Source organism: Temnothorax nylanderi, unplaced genomic scaffold (assembly GCF_030848795.1).
Source record: "Temnothorax nylanderi isolate EJ_2023f unplaced genomic scaffold, tnyl_v1.0 TNYL_tig0124_pilon, whole genome shotgun sequence".
Lineage (NCBI taxonomy): Eukaryota > Metazoa > Arthropoda > Insecta > Hymenoptera > Formicidae > Temnothorax > Temnothorax nylanderi.
Window position 1 is genome coordinate 388,437 of NW_027249186.1, and position 24,064 is coordinate 412,500.

General features: G+C 34.3%; 1 pseudogene; it reads left to right on the forward strand.

The window, feature by feature from the left end:
- The first annotated feature begins 20,838 nt into the window (after positions 1-20,838).
- The window catches only part of LOC139776619 (uncharacterized), a 4,663-nt pseudogene continuing 1,437 nt past the window's right edge, over positions 20,839-24,064 (forward strand).

Genomic DNA, 24,064 nt, shown 5'->3' on the forward strand with positions numbered 1-24,064 from the left:
CAAATTGAAACGTTTTAAGAACTCTGTGAATTTAATGTTCCGGGGCGGAAAAATATACATCTTAATTTATCAATGCTTTATTATCGAAGTTAACAGTTCTTTTCCAATATATATTGACTATATATGGTCATATATGATTATATATGATTATATATAATTATATATGATCATATAGAAACAAAATTCATATATAATTGCATTATATATAATCATATATCTATATATATAAAATATTTATTATGTTAGATATAATCACATATGATTATATATAAAATCGACATTAGATATAATTAGATATAAAAAATGAGCTGATAAAATTGTATATAATTGTATATAATTACATATAACCACATACAATTATATATAACCATATATGGTTATATAATTATATGTGGTTATATATAATTATATACAATTATATACAATTTTATCAGCTCATTTTTTATATCTAATTATATCTAATGTCGATTTTATATAATTATATGTGATTATATCTAATCATTTTTTCTCGGGTAATTTGTCCCACATTTCTTTCGCGGACCCGCACACTAGAACACTCATCACCTGATCGTCCTCCATCGCCGACGAGATAATTGCTGTGGCTCTTGCATTATCTTTGATCCACGATTTCATATTCGCGGCGTTCGGTCCTTCCACGTTCGGCGGCCTTCGTCTCGTGCCGTCGACCACATCGAATATTTCATTCGCCATTAACACGGCTGTGATTTGGAACTTCCACGATTGGTAGTTCTTCCCATCGAACCTTTTTACTGACCGCACTAGCCCGTCGTCCGGCATTCTTGATTCCGATCACTCTGTCCGCGCGACAACCGGAACCCCGCCGATACACGACGCGACACGAGAATTCGATCAGACACGTTTCACGAACTCGTTTCACACGATGTCCGCAATGTTCTCGAACCGTCTCACGAACTCGTTTCACACACGATGTCCGCGACGTTCTCGCACACGATGTCCGCAACGTTCTAGAAGGTTCTCACGAACTCGCTTCACACGATGTCCGCGATGTTCTCGAAGGTTCTCACGAACTCGTTTCACACACGATGTCCGCAATGTTCTCGAAGGTTCTCACGAACTCGCTTCACACGATGTCCGCGATGTTCTCGAAGGTTCTCACGAACTCGTTTCACACACGATGTCCGCAATGTTCTCGAACCGTCTGAGCACGTGTCTAACTCTGTGCTTCGTACCGCGTGCCTTGCTCGCATACCGCAATACCGCGTACCGCGTGTTCCGCACGCTATGCTTCGTACCGTCTCTTTCGCGACAGTATCTCCGCACCTCTCCTTTCTGATCACCTTGCACCGGCTGCGATACCTGGGCCCATAACCTGTTGAGGCACCTGCGGTATGATAGGAGAGGGAGCGGTACTATTCTACGTAGAAACAGAGTCTTGGTTAATTTACAAGAATAGCGTTTATTATAGCGTGTTCACTGCTGAGCAGTTTGCGTGCGACTGTACATTATGGCCGCGCTCGGAGGCTCTCGGAGCCCGCTCACCCGAAGTGCCGCGCTCGGCACACATCGCGCCATCTCGGTATACGCATACGCGTCAAATGCGACGACCTGCCTTAACAGTTAGTGACGCACCTGAAGAGCAAACATTGTATAGATGTGAAGTCAAAAGCAGCGTTATCACGTGAGAGTCAACAAAATGTGTCACAGACAATTCGTCAAGCATCTACACCTTCAACTTCGTCAACTACCCCGTCTAACAATGATGTCGAAAATGCCATACCAAAAAAAAAGGTCAAAATAAGTGATTACTTTTTAAAAGATAATTCTCTGGAAGTAATAATATCACGAATGACTGCCAAAGATGGTTTTTCTTTTAATTTCTTTTGCAAATCTTTAGATTTGAGGAATTTGTTTATGAAAAGTGGCCATAAACTTCCATCATCTCCAAACACAATAAGGTCTATAGTTATTATTATACATTCTCAGATTCTGTAAAAGCCAATATGATAAATAAAATCACAAAACTTCAAGTGCAGAACCAAAAGTTCTCATTAGCATTCGATGAATGGACATCTCGAAAGAACCGGAGATACTTAAACATAAATCTACACTATAACAAAAAGCATTGTAATCTTGGATTGGTCAGAATCCAAGGTTCTTATTCAGCATTTGACGTAACTGGTATATTGTTATATTTGCAAAATCCGAATAAATTTGAAAATAATTTAAAAAATCCGGAAGGTAGTACATTTCTAATGCCTAAAAAAATAACGATACGCAAAGAAATAAAAAACCTATTACAAAGAGCTTTAAATAATCAACACGGAGAAAATATTCTAAGTACGTCCGATACTGATTTATATTTTAATCATTCCGACGAAGACCAAGATGAACCTGCCCTCCTATTCTGTCTTTAGAGAAAGAGTTAGAGATGAAATTGCAGAATGAATACTCCGAAGTAACCGAGTCGAAGGGTCTTTCTAAAAATATAGAAAACATATTAAAGAAAGAAATGAGCGCTTTTGAAAATGAGGGTACTAAAGACAAATATTTTCGTATTGCATATGAATATCTATTAACAATTCCACCGACAAGCGTAGAAGCAGAGCGAGCATTTTCGGCTGCAGGATATTTATGTAGTGATCTGAGAACCAGCTTGGGGGATGAAACCATTAAATAGTCTTTGCTTTTTAAGATATTATTTCCAAAATTCTACATCATAAAAAAATTACAAGTTCAATAATTTGATTAATTAAAAAATTATTTCTTATTTTAATGTAACTTTAATTTCTTAAATTAAATAATTTTCTATTTTTTATTTTATATTGAACATTTAATAATACTAACTTACTATGTAGGAATAGCATACATCGGACTAGAATTAGATATTGGCGAGGTACAGATCCCGTACCGAAAAACAGATTTCACATTTCGGTACTGGTCTAGTACAAGACCAGTATTAAAACAATAACGTTTTGGTATTAGCCCATTATCTGAATCACTATTGAATAATGGTACCAAAACGGTGTAATGCCGGTGAATTTAAGGTACCATGCCCGTACTGGAATTGGCAAAAAGAGAGCATTGAATGCCAGTACTGAGACGGTGTAATGCCGGTAAATTTAAGGTACCATGCCCGTACTGGAATTGGCAAAAAGAGAGCATTGAATGCCAGTACTGAGACGGTATAATGCCGGTAAATTTACGATACTATGTCTGTACAAAAATTAGCAAAAGGAGAGTGTCGAATGCCAGTACTGAGACGGTATAATGCCGGTAAATTTACGGTACTGTGTCTGTACAAAAATTAGTACAAGAAGAGTGTCGAATGCTAGTACCGAGACGGCGTAATTCCGGTAAACTTATAGTACTGTGTCTGTACAAAAATTGGCAAAAGGAGAGTGTCGAATGCCAGTATCGAGACGGTGTAATGCTGATAAAGGCTGCGTTTCAATATTCACTGCCAGTACTGAAAATCTATAATTTATGTCAGTACACGTACCGTACTATAGATTTTCAATACTGGCAGTGAATATCGGAACGCAACCAAAGTTAAGGTACCGTGCCTGTACTGGAATTGGCAAAAGGAGAGCGTCGAATGCCAGTACCGAGATGGTATAACGCCGATAAGTTTAAGGTATCTTGCCCGTACTTGAATTGACAAAAGAACAACGTCTTCTTAATTAATATACATCATAAAAGGCGCTGTAAATCTTCCATAAAAGATTTCCTTCTAATGAAGTTTAGGCAAGATTAGATGAAGATAATTACCGACCAACGCATCTCTTTTGTGTAGGTAAAAAACTTCTATCTATTTTATGCAAAGCATTAAAAACAATACCATTTTACTTTTATTAAACAGAGGGATAGAGAAAGGGAAAGAGAGAGTAAAATATAACCTACAATGAGGAAATATCTAATGTTTATTAAAAAATATATAAAAATATATGGTTTAAATCTATGACACATTTTTAGAATTTTTCCGATATTTAGTAATTTTATAATTATACCTATCTTTATTTTTTGTTTTCTAGAAATAGAAAATGCCGAAAAGGAAGTACTTTTATACTAAAAAATATCGAGATTTAGGGAATTATTTACATATATCATCATCGTCATCACCAGATGACAATGAAATAATTTATACTAATATAAATAGAATATGTGACAATCAAGAAAATTAATTACCTGACAATATTTGGGTGGCCGAAAATGAAGTTGAGTTTGCGTCCAGATCTCAATTTCAAGATATTAACAATAGAGGCTAATGCGATATGAAGAGCAACCTTCACAGATTTTGCCTTCTCCTTTGGTGCTACTTTGCGGTAGTAGAAATACCAAGTAATTGCACATTTCCAATTCTAAATTTTTGTCCATATTTAATAATTAAAATTATTTTTCTATACTGTTTGACTTTCTAACAACGCCAACGTTTAATGATTAAATTATATGAAATTTTTGGACTTATTAAAAAAAGTATTTGGTGTATTAAAATTATTTCTAAAACATATTTAAACACACATATATAATTGTGCAATATAGTAATTTTTGTAAATATTAAATATTTTATAATTAAATAAATAAAATCTTTACTTTAACATCTCTAGCTCTGATAGTGAAATTACATCATCTTTATCAAGTGAAGAAATATGCTGCGACGAGGAAGTCGAAGAACAATTTGAAGTACTAAATCCAAACATTTCTTTTAAACAAAAAATACACAATTGGTCTATTAAAAATATTTCATGTCTCAATAACAGAATGTTGTCTGAGTTGTTATGTATTTTGAAAACTGAACACAATGAATTTCCAAAAACAGCTAGAACATTTCTACAAACTAAAAATTCAAAAAATGTTGTTGAACTTATGTTAAGTGCTAATGGATCTTTTGGTACTTATATTTATTTTGGTTTAGAAAAAGCTCTTAAATTGATGATAAATCCTGAAGTATATGTAAAAGATGTAATTGAAATTTTGATTAATATCGACGGTGTACAAATTTATAAAAATTCAAAACAACAATTTTGGCCTATATTGGTCATGTTACATGATGAAAAATGTATTGTCAAACCGCAGGTTGTTGCTATATATCATGGTGAATCTAAACCAAAATCGCCAACAGAATTTTTGAATAAATTTATAGAAGAACTATCAAGTTTAATAACTAATAAAATAAAATTGGCAGATAAAATATATAATATTAAAGTGTTAGGTTTTGTATGTGATACACGGGCTAGAGCATTTATTAAATGTGTTAAATCTCACATAGCATTTTATGCTTGCGAACGTTGTACTGTAAAAGGCAAAACGGTTGGTAAAAATAAATGCATACATATATGCGAGAACCACTTGTAAAGAACGCAGTAAACAATCATTTGAAGAGCGTAGGCAGCCTCAGCATCATCTTGATAATGAGATCTCTCCTTTATTAAAAATTCCAGGATTTGATCCAATAAAATCGGTTGTTCTTGATTCAAAGCATCTTTTATTTCTTAGTATTACAAAAGCTTTGTTAAACAATATTCTATTCGGTGGCCCTAAGACTAATGGTATTGGGCCACGAAATCGTTTGTTATTAGGCATTTTACTCCGCGGTTTATCTGGTCAAATTCCTGCAGAATTCCAAAGAAAAGTTTTTGATATCGTTGATTTAAAAAATTGGAAAACGACGCAATTTCCTTTTCTTTCTTTTATACAGCGGTATATTAGTACTTCGTCATGTCCTTCCAACTGATAAATATAAGCACTTTTGTCTTCTGTACGTAGCGTGTCGACTATTATGTAGTAATGATTTGGCAGTATTAAACGCAGAAAATGCCAAAAAATTATTAATATTATTTTTTCGTTTATTGCCAAAATTTTATGGTTCTTATATACACTAGATACTACAGACGCGCGCTTCGCTCGCGCTATTTAGCTTTAACATTATGCTATTACTATTACACTATTAACTCCTTGATACACACAACTGTCAAAATATACAATAACAGCTGCAAATGAAGTAAGCGCAGTAAGAGAACCAATCGGCATCGCAGAAAAGCGACAACAATAAACTTCACATCTTCTTTTTAGAAAAGGAAAGTATTAATTTTCATAATTTAATTCATATAGCAGATGATGTAACTCATACGGGATATTCGTATCAATCTCAGCATTTCCATTCGAAAATTTTTTAATGATTCTAAAAAAAATTAGTTCGTACACCAAATAATCCTTTAAGTCAAGTTGCAAATCGTCTGAGAGAAATTAATTTGAATACCGACATAAAGACTGATCGAATTGTATCGGATTATGTTCTGGAAAAATCAATTGATTTAGGCAATCATATGACGAAAAAGATATTCAAAAGTATAACATGGAAAGATATAATTATTACAAATACTTCTCCTAATAACGTCGTGCAACTTAAAAATAGCGAAATTATACAAATTAATAAAATTTATTCATTACAAGATAATGTTTTAAATCAAGAAAAGATAGTACTAAAAGGATCATAAGAGATGTTTTTAATTATCCTTATAAATCATCTCATGTGGGTTTATGGCAAGTTAGTTTAAGCAAATACCGTCGCGCCTTTCAAGTTAGAGAAATTAAACACAAATGTATACTTTTAAACATTGAGAATGTTACGTATTGCACACAATTATTACATACTTGAGTTTTCTTAAATAAAACATAAATGCGCAAAAATAATGTAATGTTTATCAATTAAACATTTTAAGTATTTTATATAATACATAGTTGTATATACATAAATATAATAAATATAATAAATATATACATATACCTAATTTTTCATTACTAAATAAATATTTTCCGTACATTTCGCTACTGTGTAATTGTATCTATGCTATTGATTTTTTGATATGCATTTGTTCGCGCGCGTTGGTTGCTACGCGTCAAAGCGTATAACTTCAATATTTATTGTATGCTATATAGCAACTCATAAAACGGATATTCAAGCACTAAGAAAAGAAATAGATAAACGTATTTGTGACGATTTCGACGATTTGTATGCTTGGAGTAATAAATTTACATCAACAATGGATAATATTTCATATATGTAAGTGCACGTATTTTTCCAATTAATTGATAATTATATGTTAATTTTTTAAATTATTGCTTTAAAAATGCTTTTTAACAGTAAAAAAGAGTATTTGTAACTTATTATTTATGTAATTTATATAGAACTGAATTAAGTGATAACGTTACGGACGTAATTGCATGGTTTACTAATATTCGGCGTCAAGACAAGAAGCTATTGCATAGATCTTGTACCAAAAAGCTGGCTATTAAAACCTAAACGCACATGGCTTTGTAAATATCCGCCAAAATCCGAGTATGCTAAAGTACAAGAGTGAAGTAAAGAATGTAAATCTCCAGAATTAACATGGAAGAATTATCCCGTTAAATTATTAAAAGATGCTAGTAAGTACAAGTTCTAAAAAGTAAAATATATTTCTTCATTACAATAATTGATTTTTACTTTTAAAAATTTATTATATTTCAAAGTTTTTTCTTTTCATATTGATCAAATTTATATTAAAAAACTAATGTTTTTCCAGCAACGATAAAAACATATAAAAATAATTATTATTAAATAACAAATAAATAATTAATAATAACAACAACAACAACAATAACAAAAACAATAATAATAATAATAATTGTAAACAAGATAATATTTATACAATATTCATTAAATGCATTGAATTTATCTACATTATAGATAATTTCGATCATGGACAACGTCGTATGGCACGTATTTTAGAAGGCACTGTTTTACTTTCAAGTGAAGTGTCTGATGTAGATGCTGAAGAATCGTCAGATACAGAAGACGAGTCAAAAGATGTATCAAATAAAAATAGTGATTTGGATTTTCAAACATTCTCAAATCAAAAAATTGTAAAAAGAAATAAGATTATGGAAATAGAAGGTGTTTATTGTTTATAAATTTGTTAAAATTCATAAATTTCTAAATTTACAGTTGATATTTTTATTTCGTAGATAATGATTGTCAAAGCAGTTCAATAGAAGCAGCTGGTACTTTCTTGGCTAAAAAAAGTAACAAGCGTAAAGCGACTCTCTCTCTCTATCTGACGAAACCGAAAACTCAAATCCGTTAAAAACAACAAAATTACACAATAATTGTGCGGGAAATAATGGTATAATATTTTTTAATACTTAAAATTAAGTTTTATATTGTATATAGTCATCTGTAAAAAATTGTTACAGTAATATAATTCAGATTTTTTCATGATCAAATAAGTATTTATTCTTTAAAAAATCATGAAAAAATTTGAATTATATTACTGTAACAATTTTTTTGAAAATTGTAAAGGAAATAAGAAAAGGAATAATCTGTATTCCTATTTCAGAATTTGTTCAAGTCGTTGCTAATGCTTGCTATGAGCAAGTAAAAGTACTCATGCAAAAAAAGATAGAAAATATGAAAAGAAGTATTTTATATGATATACGAAAAGGATTTGAAGAATAAACAAAACAATTTATTATTAAACGTATCGCACAAAGATGAAATAAATCCAGTTTCTGCTCTAAAAGAGATTATTGGCATTAAATTACCAACATCTATATTAGATGATTTTAAAACTTTGGATACTTCAATAGACGATGACGAAAGAAAAAATGCCTTAGTAATTAATTTTTTCAGATTACTTTAATATTTTATTTATTAAATAAAATATTGAGAATAGGTTCATATTTTTACAGCGTACATTATTTGAGAAATATGTTGATGTAGCTTCAACACACAAGAAGGCTATACATAATGCTTTGTCAGCTGTAATGACTAAAGATGTTCAAATACTGTTTACTGCTTTTGGCCGACAAAAAAATGAAAATAAAAAATTAAACTTTAGTAAAACGAAAATTTATAGCTAACTTATGGGTACGTTATTTTAGTTTCTATTAAATTAATATTAACTTTAAATTTGATTTTATATATAGGAGAATGGGGGAATTACAGTCATCAGGCAATGCCGGTCACCTGTATTTTACATAATCCAACAGTTATATCAAACTTTTTTTGTCTCTATCCGTTTACATACATGATTATCGAGTAATTTATTATGCCGTGCCTATTAAACCAACATAAATTAATAAAAATCTGGTAATTCTTATTTTACGCTTTTTTTCTTATAAGAATCGATGTACATTTAATAAGGGTTTTGCGAAATTTTTAGTAGTTAAAATTACATCTAACCGTTATTTATGACTTTTTTGGTTCTTTAGTTTCCATTTCGCCCATATTAAAACGATGGCATCGTATAAATATATTATTATTAATATAACAAATTCACTCGGTTTTTGGGGTAACGGTAGTCGCTCGCACGGGGAAATTGCAGTCGTGGCGCACTTGTTAACCATCGGGCACATGCCTATAAACGTCGAGTGACAGCGTAACGCCGGAATTTTAGGTTAAAATTTCAATTTTTCTGTTAATCATTAATTGTAATTATATTTTCAATTTAAGATGCCTCGTTGTAGACCAAGAAAAACCGAAAGAGGAAAATGGTCCTCAGACGAGCTCAGAGCAGCTATCGGGGCAGTAAAAGCTGGAATTCCGCTGACCGCGGTTATCCAAGAGGCGACCGTAATTACCCCACACGTCGGACAATTGCGGTCAATTCAGAGATTTTTATAATCAATGCAGGTTTAATTATTTATTAGCTTACTTGACTTTTATGCTTCTACTTTCGAAGAATGATTGATGAAGTATCCGTCAATTATTCCATTTTAGTTCTAAAGACATTTCTTTTTTAGACAATAAGAAATAATTCTTACTGACTGCAATTCCCCTATTCTCCCCTATAAAATCAAATTTGAAGTTAATATTAATTTCGTTTTAATAAATATTAATATAAATTTTTTATCAAATAATAATTATTAAATCCATATTTAAATAAGTGTTAATGTATATATGTACACGTACACACACATTAACACTTATTTAAATATGGATTTAATAATTATTATTTGATAAAAAATTTATATTAATATATTTATTGTATAATTAATATTTGATAATTTAGGTTCCTATTAATTGATATATTTTATAATGTATAAATTAAAAATTATTTGGTAGATATCCTCATCAGAGAGAGAGAGAGAGAGAGTAAGTTTGGGACTAAGGAAGAAAAAGAAATTAATTCTTCCATGAGCCGTTGGTTTTCGGGAGCAGTATTAGATCGATGCGGAGGTCGCAAAGAAAGAGAGAACAGTGACAAAACAAACACTGTTAGAAGTAGTGTGTGAATATCACACACTTTATTGCGTGTGATGTGTGTCCCCCGTTTTAAGACGTCTGTAAGTGTGTTATTTTTTCACGCACGAATAGATGTTTGATTATATTAGCGTGTGTGACTTGTCAAACAGCTGGAGATGTGTAACTTAATTATGTGTTTGATTTTTAATGCGCCTATAAATGTGTGAAAAAGGGTCGCAGCCACTTTTATACACATGCATATGTGTAATTCGGTTATTTTTTATTTAATTTAAATAAAAATATTTAATTTTATAAATAAATATGTGTATTATATTAAGTAAATAAGCTATTGGCAACAATCTAAATAATTATTTTTTTGAATCTAAATATTTTTTTCTCAATGTAGGTATTTAAAAAAAAGATTAATTATCCAAAAAAAATATTAATTAAAATATTAATTAAAAGATTAATTAAAAGATTAATTAAAAGATTAATTATCCCATATTATTACAATTAATATTTAAAATTGATACCAATCTTCGATATTGTTGCAGTATTGAGAATCAGTACTGATTTATGGTACTGTTACAGTATATAGGGAATCAGTACTGATTTTTGGTACCGTTGTAATACTGGGAATCAGTACTGATTTTTGGTACTTTTGTAGTACTGGATATTGGTATACAGATATACAATACTGTTACTGTAATGGGAATTGGTTTTAATTTTTGGTGCAATTACGGTACTGAGAATCAGTACTGATTTAATACTGTTACAATAGTGGAAATTAGTACTGCAGCAATACCGGAATCCTGTACCGCAGTAGTACTGTAATTTGAGTCTTGGCCCATGCAATTCTATCATCCCAGTATATTAACAGTATCGCATCTGTATACTGGCATTTAGTACAGTGCCAATACTCAGTATTAGAAATCGGTACTGGGCCATTATCTCGCCAGTAGCTATTTTCCACATGGGAACTCAAAGCTTAATTTTTATATGATAATCGGTCTTAAACATTTTTGTGCAATTTTGAAATTAATTTAATGTATCGGAACTGTCGGATAAATAATATATTTTGTTTTATTATAGTACAATTATGTTTTATTTTAACTATATGTTTAGTTTTGTATATGAAAAATTAATATTGTTTTCAGTTAATTATCTACAGATTAAATATTTTGTTCGTTTATGCCGATACGTTTTATCTATTTCTTTATATCACATTATTCTCATTGAAAAATGTTATTAATAATGTATGATACATTATGTACCATGTATCTTATAATATTTTTGAAAACCTACTTATTAATGTTATTATAGGTACTATAAAGTAATGTGTAACAATATAAAACAAGATCTCAATAATGTTTACATGTTAAATAATTATATTTATCTGAATAAAGTTAATTATTTATAAACAGAATACCTAATAAATTTCTTTCGCCAGTATAGAATAACAAATTAAAGTAATTTAAATCGACCGTGCCTGGCAATATACAAACGTCTTTTCCGATATGAACATAGAAAAACTGTGAGCCAACTTGCCGATCAAGCCGCTTGCAGCTTTCCGTCGGGGGTAGAGCCTCCGTACTCTGCCTCCACCGAGCGCTTCTCGGTGGTCGGCTCGCGCTAAATCAATCCTTCCGCCATCCGAGCGGAATCCACGCGATCTCATCGCCGCGTCCGCGCTTCGCGCCATTCCCATGCGCCCCGCTCCGCGACGCCGGAAAAACCGGCTCCGCCCGTACCAATAGATTGTCACGCGATTCGGCACATGAACTTCCGAAGAACCGGCTCCGCCCCGTACGTACCGCGCTAATAAGCCCATCGGAATATTTACCTCGCGCCGCCCGCGACGAATTGACCATCCGTCACGATTAGTTAGGGAGCTGGGTGCCAAAATTTCTATATGATTTGTTCATGTGGCAGACATTATTAATAGCGATAATTGTACCATAAGAAACATTAAGGACCGCGTCTGCCACCATGGTAGCGCTGCGTTGTCAATTGACAGCGCTTCGAATTTGTTTTAAAAAAAGGGGGTACTATATGATTTGTTCATGTCTGCCTCTGAGGCTGATGTTCAGAATCCTTCTGAAAACGAAGAAAATCGAAAAGGCAGACATCCAGGGCTCTGACTTTTGTAGTAATCAATTTTTCAAGTTTTTTTTATGATTTAAAAAAGTGTATATGAAGTGTACACTTGGCAGACCTGAATTGTTCAATTAAAGACAATGTGAAGGACCACAGAAAAATGGTCTGCCAGCATGTTGCCTCTGCGTTGTCAATTGACAGCGCTTCAAAAATGTTAAAAAAAAAAGGTGTGCTATATCATGTGTTCATGTCTGCCTCTTGGACTGATGTTTAGATTTCTTATAAAAAAGAAGAAAATCGATGAGGCAGACATCCAGGCCTCTGATATTCCAAAGGCAGACCATTTGAATATATTTTTGAAAAACTCGACACTCGCGCCAAGCAAGTGCTTTTTTTTACTTTTTTATTACCTGTTTTATCAAAATATTTATAACTCCATATCAAATTATGCAACATTATATTACAATTCTTTTCTGAGTAAATAATTACATGTAATTATATCAAGATATGTATAACTCCACATCGAATTATACAATATATATTATATTAAAACTCTTTTTTGAGTAAATAATTATATGTAATTATATCAAAATATTTATAACTCCATATCAAATTATGTAAAGTTATATTAAAAGTCTTTTTCGAGTAAATAATTATATGTAATTATATCAAAATATTTATAACTCCATATCAAATTAAGCAAAGTTATATTAGAATTTTTTTTCGAGTTGAGATACATCAAATTATATACAACATATATACAAACTTATATATAATTGCGCCAAATTAGATATAATTATATATATTTTTTTCAATGTTTGATTGAAATAATAAATAATAAATTCGCGTAAAAATACCATTTTTCTAGTATAGAATAATGTAATTTTATTTTTATATGTATGCGTACATATATATTTTATTGTTCACATAATAGAATTTATTAAATTTGGTGTGTTACAAATATAAAAAAAGATTATATATAATTATATATAATCATATATAAACTTTAAATTTTGATTATCCAATAGATGGCATTCGATAGGATTTGTTTCTCGTATTTAAAATTTGACGAACAGTAGTATAAAAACGGTATCAAGAGACACGGCACTGTCTCAAGCAGTGCCAAGTTATAATATATGGAATAAATCATTTCACTTTTGATTCTACATATTTACCACGAAAATGGACCCATTAAAGATTTGATCTAATTGTATCCAAAAATATATAATTATATCTATTCATTTATAATAGATGAAGTATGCATAGTTTGATCTAATTACATATAATCATATACAATTTTATTTATTTATATATAATTAGATCAGGTCAAAATCCATGTATAATTATATCTACAAAGTTATATATAATTAGATAAAATTGTATATAAACATTTTTTCCCGGGAAATTATTCTATCATGTCGCAATTTTGAGAAATTTGCAGTTAAAGAAATTTGCAAGCAAAAATAGATTAATACCTGTAATGAATAGGTATCGCCTCTCCGGTGTAAAAGGTTATGGGTGTTCTGCTTGCCACGTTGACTTTACTTCGAACTTTACTCCGACTTCACTAAAGACTGGTAGGAGAAAACTTGCTGTTTTATAGGTTGCGACCACGCCCATTTCCGTGGAGAAATAGAAAGTCAGTTAAGGCTTCTTGAGACAAATATTTTTATTACCAGCATTTTTACAACCTTGTTATTAACATAACCAACTTCACACAGCTCAGAAATTGGTAATGTATTTTGCTAAAAAACTAATATAGGTATGATGCATGATGATAATATTAGGAATGACATATTACAAAATGGGGATACGTAGCGGTACACTTTATGTGTAATTGTAATTTGAAGTTCTTCCGAGTTCTTCACTAACGGTATTTAGAAGTGTGTCGCCATAGAGAAGTGGCAACACTGTACAGTCTACGCTAAAAATTGTGGAGTGAAGAGAAGGCCGCGCTGTACGGAAAGACAGCCGAACGCGCGCGAAACTTTTGGCTACGATTATAACCGGTTGGCCCTCTCAGCGCGAGTGGAATAATATTGCTTCCACGTTTATATTTGAGAAAAAGTTTTCAACTGTTTAAATGCATTTATTTCCCAATAATTGTACATTATAATATAGAATTTATATTTATATAATAGATTTGAGATTATATTGCGTATTCAATATCCATTGTTAACTTTATTTGTTAATCAAATTAGTATAAAATGCCATTTATAGTCCGAGCTTGGATCTTACAATTAGTAGTCTAATATTAGGCTCTAATTAAATTGATTCGATTTAACCCTTAAAGCATCAAAATGACTGTAAAGAATTTATAGCGAAAAGAGACAGGATTTTATTACTCCACGGGTGTGTCGTAACGTGTGGCGCAATTGACTATAAAACCGTATCTCGAGATTCGGAGAGAAAATAAAATTTAAAATATTTAAAATTTTCGACGCGCAACAAATTTCACTTTTGACCTTTGGAAACATATTTGCCTTAATAAAAATCACAACAATCACAACAAGTGTCTAAAAAACAATCTAAACAATTTATGAGGTTGAACCATTATTATGCCATTATCTGGTGACAATGTTCAAAATAGAAGAAATAAAATATAGAGTAAATTAGCTACGGAGATGTTGGTCAAGTACCTGATCATACCTGAATCGATTAGAGACGTCCCACGCACTAGCGATTAAAAAATTACCGCAAAGTCGACGGGCATTATATCTGTTCCGAAATCGGGAGTATAACGATAAAATCTTGTGATTCGAAGTAGCGAAGGCACCATAAGGCCTAGTGGCCTAAACATATTCTCTATCCGTCCGACAAGTGGTTCATTGGTGCTAGAAAAAACTTAAAGAAATCTTAATTATTCATTGTTATGTAGATTCGCATGAATCAAACTTATTGTTTGCTAAACGCGACATACGCACACACACACACACACACACACACACACACACACACACACACACACACACATATCCGCGATTGTTTATTATTATTTTACAATTGTAGACTTTCACAACACATAATTATGCAAAGCAGTTGAAAATTATTAAATATAAATGTTATTTAATAAATTCAATAATATAATTAGACTCGTGAAAGTGTCAAAGATTTAACGGCGAATGCGAGTCGGGCGCATTTCCACTCAAGGTCTGCAGCAGTCAAAGAAGTACAAAAATTGAAAAGTCGCAGTAGTTTTGACTACTTAATAAATGCTGAAGATGGCTCGAAGAAAGAGCCAAAACGTTCGTCACATTTAAATACACGTTTTAGTTTTATTTGCGCACCACGTTCCGCGCCCGACTCGCATTCGCCGTTAAATCTTTAATAAAATCCTTAGCAATAAAACTGCTAGTTTTTATAATTATTCTGTTACCTAATGCAGGTCAAAATATTCCTACTGGCAATAGTCTCCGCTCTCGTCTCTGAGAAGGTCTTCCGCAATCGCTTTCGTGAATGTATATGTATTCGACCATCGTGAAATGATTCTAGTCAAACGATAGTTTATCTTTCATTATTAATATATTTAATTATTTTATTACATTGAACATCAAAGAATTACCTAGATATTTTTTTCGTCAATTATGTTTTCGTGTAAGTAACGTATGAACACGATAAGGTCTTTGTGATTAATGGGATACAAGTAGAATCGCTCTTCAATATGTTCCACATGACAGTTCGTATAAGCTGTTGCCACATAAATAAGTGACTGCGATCGATCGTTAAGCGTAATTTATGTTTCTTTCTTAAAATTAGTGAAAATTGCAGAATACAAATAATTTTTGCCGATTATTATTAGTAGAACACATATTAGACACATATTCTGACCTAGAATAATGTAATATTTGAAGAAGTTACAAAGCAACCGAGCCTAGCATTTGCCGCGAAGGAAAACGACGGTATACCGCCGCGCGTGTGTCGAAGCTACTTAGGACACTGGTGGAACATCGGATTCGCCTTTGTTCGCCGAGACGAGTCCTACGTTTTTATCCCCAACGTTAAATCCTTGTATCGCGTACCGTATGTACTGCAAGTTAAGTAGACGCAGGTACATTTGTGTGCTATTCGCTTTTATTGTGATTCTGCGAAACTGTATTCCCGAATATATATATGCAGTCTGTCTATCTATATTTGCCAGAGAATCTGTGAAGGAAAGCTCAAAGATACGCTGTATATTATTCATCGAGGGCATTGAAAGCAGCATATGCTTTGAATATGAAAAACTCTGCAGCTATATCACACTTCTTTCAACGTCGGAAATTACTGTGTACTGCACGAGATAGAAACGTTTTCGTTACAAAAGTCGCGCTACTATTCGAGCGGAAACCTTTTCAAAAGTCAACTCGACACCTAATACGCGCCTATGAAATTATGAATCGCACGATTAAAATGCAAAGAATGCCGATCACCTTCGTTCGCTTCTACCTCAGATACAATTTTCTCACGTCGCTGTATTGATTCCGATGAGAAATCCGGTTTAACCCCGGCTTCGAACTTCCGCCGATCGGTATCGAGCGAAAAAGCTAACTCGCTTTTGACCTCAGTTGTCAAAACTCGTCGAATCGCACGAGGAAGACACCGGTCAACCCATCCCTAGTCCTCCTCCCCCCCTCACACTAAAGGAGAACGAGCTGAAGTCTTTTCGAACCGGGTCAGGGATCTCTTCTAGCACGGTTTACTTTTTCTAGAACTGGCTGCTCGTTCCCGATCTAGAAAGCGAGCTCGTGTCAAAAGTAAAGGCGAATTTACCGTTGGCCGTTCACTTTTGACGGTCGATCGTGCCGAATTCATCGTGCGCAGAGTGAAAGAAGCTCGCGTGAACAATGCGCCTGCAAAAAGCACGATCATCCAGGCTGAATGATGAAAAGAAGTAGGCAATCTCTACTTTCGCCCAAATTGAATAATCATGCGAGATGAATCATGTTCCTTCGCGTGTTCATATCCCGAGTGACTGGTGAGAGTGTTGTCGGACGAGGATTTCGTTTTGCACGCATAGAAATTAGATGTGTACAGATTACGCGGAGCAATTTAAGATTAAATTATTACATAGATTTCGTAATAATCATTCGTATGCGTTTAATTTGCGATTAAACTAATTTAATTTTGATTTTCAACTATATTTATCTATAATTTCTTAAACTATGTATTAAGGTATTGAACTGGATTAGACAATCTGTAGATAATATACCTAGAAAAAGAACTGCTTCATCTTATGGTAATTCTTGTGTGGTGTATTTGCAGCAGCATTTGCTGTAACAATAGCATTGGGAGAAAATCCATTTAATAAAAAGAAATGTACTTTTTTTAATTAATAAAGTATTATTAAAGGAAAGTTGATATTGAATTTGGCGATAATCAATAAAAGGATTCTTTTCTAATAAAATTTGAAATTTAGTGAGAAATATCCGTGGTTGCTTTATAACTTCCGCAAATTTGGAAATTTCGGACTGACTTTTTTTTAATCGATAAAGTATCGATTAAAAGGTTAGTTAAAGAAAGGTTAGTATTGAATTGAAGTATTGATTTTGGCGATAATCGGTGAAGAGATTCTTTTTTTTTTAATATTGAGTAAAAAAATTGATTAAAAAGACCTGCCCCCAGGTCGTAAAGTTCACCGGCACTCGGAACAGGATGGAGCCCGTAAAATTTCTATCAAAATATAAAAATAAAGAAGTATGCAAATTAGGAATTTGCACATTTGGTGATGTGCAAATTTGGAGTTCGCACATTGCATCATCAACATTTTATTGCGCTCATAAAACTTCCTCTGTGAGAAAGCCAAACTATACTATACTAAATAATAAACTATACTAAATAATAAATACTAATAATTATGCATCAAATAGCATACAAGTTTCCTCATAAAAGGAGTTTTGTAAGCGCAATAAAATGTTGATAATGCAATGTGCGAACTCCAAATTTGCACACTTAAAAATGTCGTTCATGCCGTTGTTATTTACTTAGCGTTCCTCCCAATGCCTCGCCACGCGCCTACATACAACGTGAACGTTGCCTGGGTTGCAGCTTCTCGTCGAATCGCACGGATGCATCCTGATTTGCGTTGTTTTTTTATAAATTAATTTCTCATTTTGGCTACGTTCAGCAGAACGCAACAGTATTGCAACTGTTTTATGATTCTCTGCTGAACGATTCTAAGGCCGGTATATTCATAGTCGGTTCTTATATTTAAGACCGTCTTAAGCACAATCTTAAGATGTCATTAAGTAATCTGTGGTGCCCCTTTTTGAGGAGAGGCACCGGGTTCTTTCGCTCCACGGAGCGAGGAGGCGGAATTATTATACACGGCACTTTGAATAAATAATACTTTAATTAAATCTGTTTGACAATTATTATGTACAAGAAATGTCCGTCGCTGCCCGACTCCAATTGCCCTCTCGGTTTTTCCTCTCGTTCTCTTTTATCGGCTCGTTCGTCCTTCATTACTGCTGAGTTGCTCGATCGGATGCAGGCCGCTCGCGCGGGTTAGTCCCCCCCGATCCGTCACAAGCAGCGCTGTCCACCATTTGGACAAGGGGTTGGTAACAACCCTGTGGGGAAACAGACGCGGGGGGTTCTCCGAACGTATGCCAAAAGCAATTCCCGGGTTCCCCCCTCTAAACGTCGCGAGAGACTCGTGGGTGTTTTAGCCGGTAGGCCATGTGCGTGGTATCTTCCGCGATGCACGCGCACGGAATCCGGCACTCCCTCTGCCTCTCCCCCAGAGGCGGAGGGGTCTTCCCCCCGACCAGGGGGGCTACAGGGCAGGCTCAGGGGCGGGAACGGCCCTGGAGTATCCCTGTAGTTGAAGATTTCACCCACGTTAAAAAAAAAAAAAAAGATCATCCGTGAAAATATTGTATTAAATAAAGTATTATATTTTTCTTTTCGTATTAATGAGTGACTCTTTTTATTTAACATTTTTTTTAAGTAACAAATTTGATTCACTTTATTCAATGTAAATGTTCAGCTTTTCGTTTCAAAAATCGGGATTTTAAAAATTATCTTTTAGTCTGAACGAGACTAACAGCGAGCAGCACTAAACGTAGCTCGACAAAGTTCTATTGATACAGTCCTGCTCACATATGAATACGAACACATGGATAATGGAGCCACTTCATCAAAGACCTAAGTAGTAAACACGTGTAGTAAAAGGAGGGGGAGTACGAACCGGTTGTAGATTATCAAGTCAGGAATGAAGCACGAGAGTTCGTGGAGAACGTTATTCCGCAACATTTTCAGTCGAAAGACCTGTTAAAATTCGCTCCAGCCAGTGCTACTTTACCATTTCTTTTAGACGCGATCACTCCTTAAAAAATATTTAAAATGCTGCATGCCGAGACGACGCGTCATTGACCTTCTGCAAGTGATTTCATCCCAGTCGTAAGTAAACTATCGCATGTCTAAAAATCTTTATATAAAAAGAAGTAATATAATAGTGACGTCGTCAAATAAATCGCGAAGTGTTTTAATGCACATTTAATTCTATCACAAATTAATAAATATGATAGAAATAAATTTATTTAAGAAAATAGATTATGTCTTCACTTACCTAAGAATAATATCTTAGTATTAGCAGCCATAAATATAATATTTAGAATGCTATTTTATATTATTAAAGTAGTGAAAGTAATTTCTATCAGCTTTATAAAAATATATAAGAAACGTAAGAAATATGAGGGGAGGGAAAGATAACGATATCAGTGACGATATCTGTCAGACGAGTTTACGTGTGTCAATCCATTATAAAGGTAGCGCATTAATTCGATAACGATTCTCAATGGACTTATTTTGGAATAGAATGGTGTTAAAAATTTAATGGCAAACGCGGAATATAAACTTTAAATTATTCTGAATTTTTAGATGCAGATGTCCAGCGCATGGAAATCCAGGAGCTATACTAGCGTACGGGATCACGGGAAAGCTCGGAGCACTGCAGCAAATGTCACAAGCGACAAGGAATATGCTTTCGAGGTAAAAATTGTGTAAGAAGAAAGAAACTATTAAAAGCTCTCTTTAAAGTGCATGTTAATGTGTTGATTTTATCGCAAATACCACGATTATGTAATCGAAAGTCTCCCGCGTTGTTTAGTCAGATAAGAACTGTTTTTGCAGCAACTGTACTCGATGCTGCATATTCGAGCTCCTGATAATAATCTGAATATTATTTGTAACATGTCAGGTGTGAATGTATTAACAAAGCTACTTCGGAAAAAAGAAATTATTATTTAGAGATTATTAGACATAATAAGTTTTATTTTAAAAATTGTTTAAAAAATAAATTTTATTTTAGGAGTTATAGATCCAATTACCCGGGAAAAAAAATTATATATAATTATATATAATCTTTTTTTCCCAGGTAGTTAGATCCGATCTAATACAATAGATGTTAAATTCTCTTTAATAATTTAATTTTTTTCTTTATATCGCTAAAATATTTAAAATAATGCAATCTATTAATTTATGTATTATGTAAATTATTAGAAGTTGCGTAAAATTTTAGATGGCCTGTTTTACGGTGCGGTATGGAGTAGGAGTAACAGTCCTTTGGGTCAAGTATCGCTCATCTGCGCATCGAGAACGCCGGCGAGATACAATTGGGACCGAACACCCTGCGGGCTCGGGGCCTTCAGCAATTGGAGTCCATCACCATCGTCGACACGCGCATAGTCGAGCTAGATCGCACAGCCTTCAATGGCATCACATACCTGTTTGCTGTGAACTTGACACGCAACGGTCTGCAGGACATCCATCCGAACACCTTTCAGAACAACACGCAGCTCAGCCTGCTCACGATCTCCGGTAATCCGCTTAAGCACATGCACGACTCGAGGCCGACGAAGCACTATCTGCTGCACGCACCCTCGGTCACCGAACTCGACTTCTCGAACAACAGAATATTACGGTTGAAACGCACCGCCTTCTCCAAGATGCACAACCTCAATTTCATCAATCTACGCGGCAACCGGCTGAGAGAGATCGACAGCACGATCTTCGACTCGCTGGACCAGCTCATGGAAGTGGACCTCTCAGATAATATACTGAATGAAATCCCCATTGACCTGTTCATTACCAAAGATGTGCAAATTCTTCGTGTCGCTGGTAAGAACGATGAAACATGTATCACACGTCACGATATTATTTATTAACCTTTAGAGGCCGGGGGTGGTCGAAATATCGACCACCCAAAAAACACAAGCTATTTGATGTTTTCAGGCAAAATTTGTGTGTTGAATAAGGAAAAAATAGTAAAAAAAAAAAAAACTCTTCAAGTCCTTTTCCCGGCCTCTAAAGGTTAATAATTAAGCGAGAGAATTTGTTAATTAAAATTTGATTTAAATTTTAATAATAAAATTATAAAAATCGTAAATGCTTGATTAAATTTAACAGAGATAATACAAACTTAATTGATTAATTGCTTAATGTCTCATACTGATAAGTAAACTAAAATTTAGTTATTTCACACTTATTTTAGAAACTAATTAATAAAGAAAGAATTATTTTGTATTTCCTAGGAAATAATCTATCAACGTTGGCCACCATAAGTTCTTCGAAACTGACGATGTCCGACGTCTCCAGAAATAAGATCAGGATAATCGGCAAGAAGGATCTGGAAGGCGTACCATTATTGGACCAATTATATGTCAAGTCGAACAATTTGAAGAGAATCCACCAGCACGCTTTCAGCAAGCTCGAACAATTACAATATCTGGATATCAGCGACAACAGGCTCTCCTTGTTAACCGAGCACCATTTCAAATCTAATCCAAGACTGCAGGTTCTGCTGATGAACGACAATCCCGCTTTGCAGGTTCTGCCAGTTTTCAAAACTTACGACCTGGAGCACAATACATTCAGATGGATATGTGTCACTTTGTCGCTTTATTTTAAAATACCAAATAAATTAGTACTTATGTATTAAATAATTGTCGTTATTTAACAGCACCATCCGTTTCGAGTGCGCAAATTGTGGTCTGGACAGCATCAAGGTAGGCACGTTCGACGAAATGCCAGCGTTGACTCGGCTGAAGCTCGCGAAGAATCGCCTGACCGGCCTGTCCGATGGACTCCTGGATAATCTTTCGTCTCTTCGAGAATTGGATCTATCCGACAATATCATCACTACTCTCACACCTAACATGTTCCGCGGCGCCGTGTCTTTGAGTAAAGTAAACCTTGGCCGCAATCCGTTGAGAACACTGCAAGTGACGCCGTTCCTCAGCATTCCAGGACTTTTCAAGCTGGACGTGAGCCGGTGCAACCTCGAGCGCGTATGGAGCGAAGCTAGAGTGCCGTTGAAGAGTCTTCGGTGAGAAATTTTACGAAAATTTATTAATAATTAAGAGAGAGAATTTGTTATTTAAAACACAATTTATATTTTAATAATATTCAGATGCAGAATTATAAAAAACTAAATAAACCAAAATTATTGAAATTGCACTATGATCTCTATTATCATATTTGAAAAAAAATTAAGAATTTTCTTCTAATAATATTTGAAGCTTTTGCAAAATTTTTTTAATTACAAACAAAATTATTCTGTGACATCAATATATTTATTGAATAGTGTATTACGACGTTAAGATATTCGTTGACCAGGGTATCTCACATTTTCGTTTCCGTTTAGGTTCTTGTCGGTTCGCGGTAATCTTCTGCGGCGAATCACCGTCGAGGAACTTAAGGCCACGCCAAATCTCGCCAGTCTGGATTTGTCGCACAATCAGCCTGGATTGTGACTCCGAGTTCACTGAAGCTGTGCAATGGCTCACCGATCATGGTGTCGCACCGACAGAAGTACTTGAGTGAGTACTCAAGTTCAGAAACCAGCTAAATATGTCATGTCAGGACTTCTCTCAATCTCTCATGTTGTTTTTACAAACTTTCCAGTGATAAGTTCGATGATATTGAAGATATTGATAACATGGATTTGATGGACGTCGGTCAGTGGACGGACTTGGCGAAGATAGTTTGCGATGGAATCGACGATGGTCCACCATCCAGATCGCTTCCTGGCAAAGGCACACGCCCGAAAGACATTCTTCTGGATGTCGATGTTGTAGAAGACGCCGATCCTCTGTTGAAAAACGAGCTCGATAACGATGAGGTAAGACGACAATGAAATAATGTTCTTCGAAATATGTCTTAGTATTTCTTTTACATACTTCAATTGTTTAATATCTTTTAATATTGCAATATATATAATTTTCAATTCGTCTGTAATATCATCACATATTTATCGATCTTCCAAATTGTAATGATAACATGTGATAATGCCGGATGCATTTCTCACAGAAGCTGAACATCGATCACGGCATGCAGCATATCGACGAGCCGCGGCTCATGGAGGATCAAGAATATGACGAGGACTTCGCGGTCACCACGGAATATCACACTTGGTACAACTTGAGACCCGGCTTCAAGGTCTGGCTGGTTTCCGGTACCGTCCTGTCCGTTCTGGTAGTCTTCCTGTTGGTGGCGCGCATCGCCTGTTGCTTGGCGAACAAACGTGGACGGGGTCCCGTGATCAGGCCGCCCCTGATCCTCCGTCAGGGTCTGGTCGACAACAAGAACTGCGGTTTGGTGTACAAACCCCTGCAGGAGGAAATAGCCACGCCTCACATGCCGAAACGAGGTAGCTTCTACTCGAGCAGCACCTTTCATTACAACAAAATCGTACCAGAGAGTGTGTAAGAGAAACTTGTTTCCTGATTAATTAAGTGACCAATTACGGGGCGACCGGATGTGATTGGTTGTGAACGGCGGGCT